Raw genomic sequence first — 7,201 nt, forward strand, 5'->3', positions numbered from 1 at the left:
ATCTATGTGTCTCATTCTGGTGGGAGGTAATTGTGGAAGAACTAATGGAAAAATGACAAGATCAATCTTTTTATTTTCTTTTAATAGATGCACCAGGCTGGTAGTTACATTAAAGAAATCATCAGTGCTTCATCACTGATGCCTGGTTATCTCTCCTGGATGACTGGATGCAAAAACAAACAAAAAACAGGTCATGTCTGAACCCAGTATTAGACACAAGGCTTCTGAGTCAGTTAATAGGGAAAAAAGAAAGAGGAGAAACTTTTCCATGATGGTTATATAGTGAGAACACACACATGCATCCTCACCAGACGTACTTGTGGTTTGGGAGTCCTTGCGGTAACGGCAAAGCTAATAGCACATCCTCAGCATTCCTCTGAGGCAACGTGCTCTTTTTCCCCCTTTGGCCAGTAAAGTCACTGGAATTTGAGAAGACGGGTGTTTGGAGATATCCATATAAGTACAGAGCAGTGTGACGTTGAAGTGTTTTCCCAAATGTGATACAGTGATGACAAACAGTATTGTGGCCTCAGGGTGTCTCCCAGGGTTTGATGAGTTGTTTCTGTGTTGGCCGTTTCTCATTTCTTAGTGATACAGGTTCCCAAGATGACTGGTGACCATTATGTCTACGTGCTTAAAAGGCAAATATTATTGAATTTTAAAGCCAAAAACTCTACAAACCTTGAACATACATGTTATTTTACTAGACACATCCTGATGTGGTTGAATCCAGTCACCTTAAAGAAACCAGATAGAGATAATTTGAGCTTTATGACATGGTGCATTGTCTTGTTGGATGGGTGCATTGTGGTCATAAGGAGATGGACAGAGTTATGAACACTAATTAGGCTAGTTGGAGTGTTTTAACAGTGTTTAATTTGTGCCAAGAATCCAAAGAATTTGCTAAAATCATTTCTGCAAACCATTATACCGTTACCCTCAGTTTTTTGTTTTCAGGTAAAAGGGGCTTCAAGGTTTAACATGCTAGCATTCATATGTTTTTTTCTTTATTTATACAAGATGCAAGTTGTCCTACTGAGATCCAAGATGTTGTTTACAATAAAAATCTATTGTAATATTAAAAAGACAAAAACTATTATAATACAAATAATTAAAACTTTTCACTCAATTAAATAAGTTAATAAAATATGGCTTTACAATCAAAGCAAGTTTCAAAATAATACTTTTTTTTCATATTTTAAGAATTAAAATTAAATTAAATTGTCCTGGAGGAATCAAAGTGGATAGCTTTTAGAGTCTTCCATGTTGGTGGAACAGAGTAAAAAGAAAAATCCAAGTTCTGTATTCTGCATATGTTAGTTTTACCAAATGATTATATGAGATACTGCTTTCTTTTCATCTTAAAACAATCTGTTCATTTTCCTATGAACTCTGATGCTGACAATGGATTTTCATTCACAGAACTGAAACTCACTAGATTATTTTTTTTGTGTGTAATCTATTTGCTATAAGCTCTATCCAGATGGTTGTGTTGGGAAATCTTAGTAGATTAGTTTGTGAAATACCCACCAACTCATCAGGCAGTAACAACCAGACGCTTTTCATAGTCTTTTACATCCCAGGAAAAGCAGAAAGTCACTATCAAATATGGATGATGAAGTGCTGTCTGGAACTGCAGAGAATGAATCAACTGTGCTTTGTTGGTGTCTTCTTTTTTTTATTTTATTGCTAAAAAACATTGTTTCCTTGACAAGAAAAGAGAATATTGATTGATAGAGATAATTTGAGCTTTATGACATGGTGCATTGTCTTGTTGGATGGGTGCATTGTGGTCATAAGGAGATGGACAGAGTTATGAACACTAATTAGGCTAGTTGGAGTGTTTTAACAGTGTTTAATTTGTGCTAAGAATCCAAAGAATTTGCTAAAATCATTTCTGCAAACCATTATACCGTTACCCTCAGTTTTTTGTTTTCAGGTAAAAGGGGCTTCAAGGTTTAACATGCTAGCATTCATATGTTTTTTTTTCTTTATTTATACAAGATGCAAGTTGTCCTACTGAGATCCAAGATGTTGTTTACAATAAAAATCTATTGCAATATTAAAAAAGACAAAAACTATTATAATACAAATAATTAAAACTTTTCACTCAATTAAATAAGTTAATAAAATATGGCTTTACAATCAAAGCAAGTTTCAAAATAATACTTTTTTTTTCATATTTTAAGAATTAAAATTAAATTAAATTGTCCTGGAGGAATCACAGTGGATAGCTTTTAGAGTCTTTTATGTTGGTGGAACAGAGTAAAAAGAAAAATCCAAGTTCTGTATTCTGCATATGTTAGTTTTACCAAATGATTATATGAGATACTGCTTTCTTTTCATCTTAAAACAATCTGTTCATTTTCCTATGAACTCTGATGCTGACAATGGATTTTCATTCACAGAACTGAAACTCACTAATTATTTTTTTTGTGTGTAATCTATTTGCTATAAGCTCTATCCAGATGGTTGTGTTGGGAAATCTTAGTAGATTAGTTTGTGAAATACCCACCAACTCATCAGGCAGTAACAACCAGACGCTTTTCATAGTCTTTTACATCCCAGGAAAAGCAGAAAGTCACTATCAAATATGGATGATGAAGTGCTGTCTGGAAATGCAGAGAATGAATCAACTGTGCTTTGTTGGTGTCTTCTTTTTTTATTTTATTGCTAAAAAACATTGTTTCCTTGACAAGAAAAGAGAATATTGATTGATAGAGATAATTTGAGCTTTATGACATGGTGCATTGTCTTGTTGGATGGGTGCATTGTGGTCATAAGGAGATGGACAGAGTTATGAACACTAATTAGGCTAGTTGGAGTGTTTTAACAGTGTTTAATTTGTGCCAAGAATCCAAATAATTTGCTAAAATCATTTCTGAAAACCATTATACCGTTACCCTCAGTTTTTTGTTTTCAGGTAAAAGGGGCTTCAAGGTTTAACATGCTAGCATTCATATGTTTTTTTCTTTATTTATACAAGATGCAAGTTGTCCTACTGAGATCCAAGATGTTGTTTACAATAAAAATCTATTGTAATATTAAAAAGACAAAAACTATTATAATACAAATAATTAAAACTTTTCACTCAATTAAATAAGTTAATAAAATATGGCTTTACAATCAAAGCAAGTTTCAAAATAATACTTTTTTTTTTTCATATTTTAAGAATTAAAATTAAATTAAATTGTCCTGGAGGAATCACAGTGGATAGCTTTTAGAGTCTTCCATGTTGGTGGAACAGAGTAAAAAGAAAAATCCAAGTTCTGTATTCTGCATATGTTAGTTTTACCAAATGATTATATGAGATACTGCTTTCTTTTCATCTTAAAACAATCTGTTCATTTTCCTATGAACTCTGATGCTGACAATGGATTTTCATTCACAGAACTGAAACTCACTAGATTAGTTTTTTGTGTGTAATCTATTTGCTATAAGCTCTATCCAGATGGTTGTGTTGGGAAATCTTAGTAGATTAGTTTGTGAAATACCCACCAACTCATCAGGCAGTAACAACCAGACGCTTTTCATAGTCTTTTACATCCCAGGAAAAGCAGAAAGTCACTATCAAATATGGATGATGAAGTGCTGTCTGGAACTGCAGAGAATGAATCAACTGTGCTTTGTTGGTGTCTTCTTTTTTTTATTTTTTTGCTAAAAAACATTGTTTCCTTGACAAGAAAAGATAATATTGATTGATGTGTCGCTTAACATTATTATCAGCATAGAAATGGACGTAATGACTATCAACTATAAAAACCCCATGTTTACAAAACAAACAATATGAAGACTTTTCTATCACTACATTTGTCTTGGTCAGTCATTTGTGTCATATGCATTGATGCCGGAGTTTGGTGTCCATCACTTTTCGGCAGCTTTCAGCTGTGTCCTCAATTCCCTTGTTTTACTTTGTTTTTATTTTCCTTTTTAATAAAAAAACAAAAACAAACTTTGCTATTTTTACATGGAAATCAACACAACTATTGTGAGCCATGTTGTTCTTGCTCTCACTCTTACACGCTTCTTCCTATTACATCAGTAAAAGTTAAAAGGCTACTTTTATTTCAATCAATGCTTCTGCCTGGACTTGTCTCTTATGGGCTGAGGGAGGCTTGTTTCAACTGTGTTCACGTTGTGCACATTTGACCAAAGTTTGCCTCAGTGTCTCGAGCTGAATGAGCCAGCTTTGCGTCATAGGAACATGACTGGACTTCTTCAAAAGGCAGGGCTTTGCAACAACAACAAGGCAAGGGCCTCGCTTCAGTTTGGCTGCTGGGATGGCAGAAATAAGCATGATAAGCAGAGTGCTGCAACGGACTTCAGTGTAGAATAGAAAGGAGTGTTTCATGTCATCCATACTTGGTTTGCATGATGATAAGCTTCAGTTGACTCACAGGTGTAATGTTTGCAGTGGTTGCTTGGTTTCTGGGCTGCATTTCTTTTATGGGTACTTCTACAGGATGCCTGTAAGAATGATAAGCACCCATTTCAAAGAAATGACATAGAATCCAAAGCTAGCGAAGCCAGACGAGGAAGGATGTGGAGGTTTCATATTTATAATCTAAATATACATGGAACGGAAAAACACTGGCACAAAAAAAAGTATAGGGGAAAATGGGTGATAGAGCAGAGGAAATCCTGTCAACAATGGTTGAGCAAACATGAGTGTGAGAAATGTAGATGAACACAAGACGTTCTCTACTTCACTACAACTATCCCAATGACGGGGAAATTAATTAATTGTGATTACTTTGTCCTTTCAAAAGACCTTAGATAACTTATTGCAAATTTTGTTTCTTGTAAAGATTCAGAAAAAGTAACTGTGACTTTTTACAACATGCTACATTCAAACACCCACTGTTTGAATGGAGCTGATGTTGGTCCACATCAGCTGTTGGACCAACAACTGAAACAGGGAAGGACATGCACACCTGAGAGTTCAAGGTACAAATTCATCCCATTCTGTCCCCATAGCAACAGTCCCAATCTTTCTACACCACACTGAGCATTCATGAGCCCGACCTACAGTCCAGCCAGAGCTTTGGCGCTATCTTCCAGACCTTGCGCTTTCTTCATAAAAGCATCTTGGTGTGAACAAAGGGGATTATTCCTACTGGGCAGCTCTCTTGTCCAGCTGTTACATATAACCGTACTGCTGGCCAAAGATTGGCAGGCAGCCGTCCTGAAGTAAATGTCATACTGTGACATAGAAGCCAAAGGAAATGTCAGAACCTACAGAATATAGCTGCGTCTGCAGTGCTTATATTTAGAGGGATATTATTCAGTTGTTCTACCTCCTAGCTGCTCTGGCAAGAGATAGGAAATTAAAACATAGCGAAAATGTGCCCCCATAACATGATTTCACCATCTGCCAGTGGTGAAATGAATATATGAACTAAAAATAACATAGTTCTGCAATTATTTGTTTTTAAGGGCACTGCATGATGATATTACGAAGAACACTGCTCAACAAGTAGTGAAAAACTAGACAAATTGTCATGTCTTTAAATATTTTACCATCACTACACTTTCATTCCTTCTCATACTGGTGAGGTTTACTGCTGAAATAAAGCAGATCCGCAACCTGATTTTACAAAAAATATGGACCTCAAACGCACGCACCTGTGCATACCTGTTTTTGTTTTTACTCCCTGCCATTTTATTTGCTCTGATAGCAGCTCCTGCACGTTGCTTCAACTATTTTAAGCAGCAGTGAAAATTGTGAACTGCTTGCAAGTTGATCTGTGTAACCACCCTATTTCTTTCTGGCAGATGGTGCATCAGGATGAACAGTCAGATGCAGCAGCAGGATTACGAGGCAGCTCACAGAGAAAGAGCACATTTATATTCAACGAGAAGAAGATGCCGGAAGATGAAGGGAGAGATCAGCCGGACTGGGGCTCAGCGTAGATGATCAGATGTGATTTATGACCGATTTTTATCATTATTACTTCAAAATCCTTCCCTGTGCCCATCAGCCTCAATCCTCAAAATGTACTTTACAGTCTCTCCAGTATATATTTAGCTAATTATTATTCTTTAGCTACCTTTGCAGATACTCTATTAGATTCAAATTGGGGAGGTGTTTGAATTGTGCTGTAACCAACTTCTAAGGGCTTCAGAGAATAGCTCTATTTATAGAGGTAAAATAGCACACATGGAGCGACTTCTCAAATCAATTTGTTGCACTGGATTTCATTTAGGAGTATCAGAGTGAAGATGGCCTGTAATACAATTCACAGTTCATAGTAAACACACAATGGTGTACCGTGACAAACCGTTAAAAGCTCAAGAGGGTAAGAGTAGTTTTGCAAAGAGCTTTATTGAGACCTTAAAGTATTGTTCACTCCTAATTTGAAATTTTACGGATCAACTTTTTTCTCAGCAACATCATGTAACTTTCTTCACATTGTAGAAAATAACTGGTATCTGGCAATTGTTAATATCACTCTCCCAAACCTTCCCCCTACAGTGCCCTTGTCAATGTCTGCCATGGTGAAAAATTTCAAACCGACACCACAGAAACCATAGAACAAAATGTTCTTGCTTCCGAGTCCCAAAGTGGTAAAGTGCATCAAGGGCAGCAGAAAAATAGGAAAGCATTCGAAAAATTATTAGTAGTAAGAGTTGTTGCCCAATCCAATGGCTTCAACCACTTAAAACAAGGCAATTCATCCATCATTGTACCCTGTATAACTTGCCTTAGCTAATTTATAATTTGAATTAAAAAATAAACCCTATAGACTATGAGAACAAATAAAACAAGAGTCCAGCCATTAAGACAAAGATTAAAGATGCTTAATCAAACTGCTATAACTGACCCCTTGTTCTGATAATGGGAACCGTTTATGGTGCGCTATATATTATGTTAAACAAAATCCTTTGCAAACATTGATGAAGGTATATATAAAGGATACAAATTTGAGCCATTTGCCATGTTTTTTTTATAGATCATATCTTGTGTTTTGATGCACTTGAACAAATTGAAGCAGATACAGAAATTACCCAACATCTGCTCTGCCAGTGGTTACAGAAGACAGACATCTGTTAGCAAACACGGACCTGTCCACTGAGGCCAGAAAATGACCTTAATTGGCTAATTACATAATGCATTTAGATTCCGATAGACTTGAAATGGACAAACGCATCTCTAGCTGCCCGAGTTCCTTGTCAAAATTGTGAGGAAAAAAAAAAACCC

This window comes from Poecilia reticulata, chromosome 6 (assembly GCF_904066995.2).
Source record: "Poecilia reticulata chromosome 6, P_reticulata-male-v2, whole genome shotgun sequence".
Lineage (NCBI taxonomy): Eukaryota > Metazoa > Chordata > Actinopteri > Cyprinodontiformes > Poeciliidae > Poecilia > Poecilia reticulata.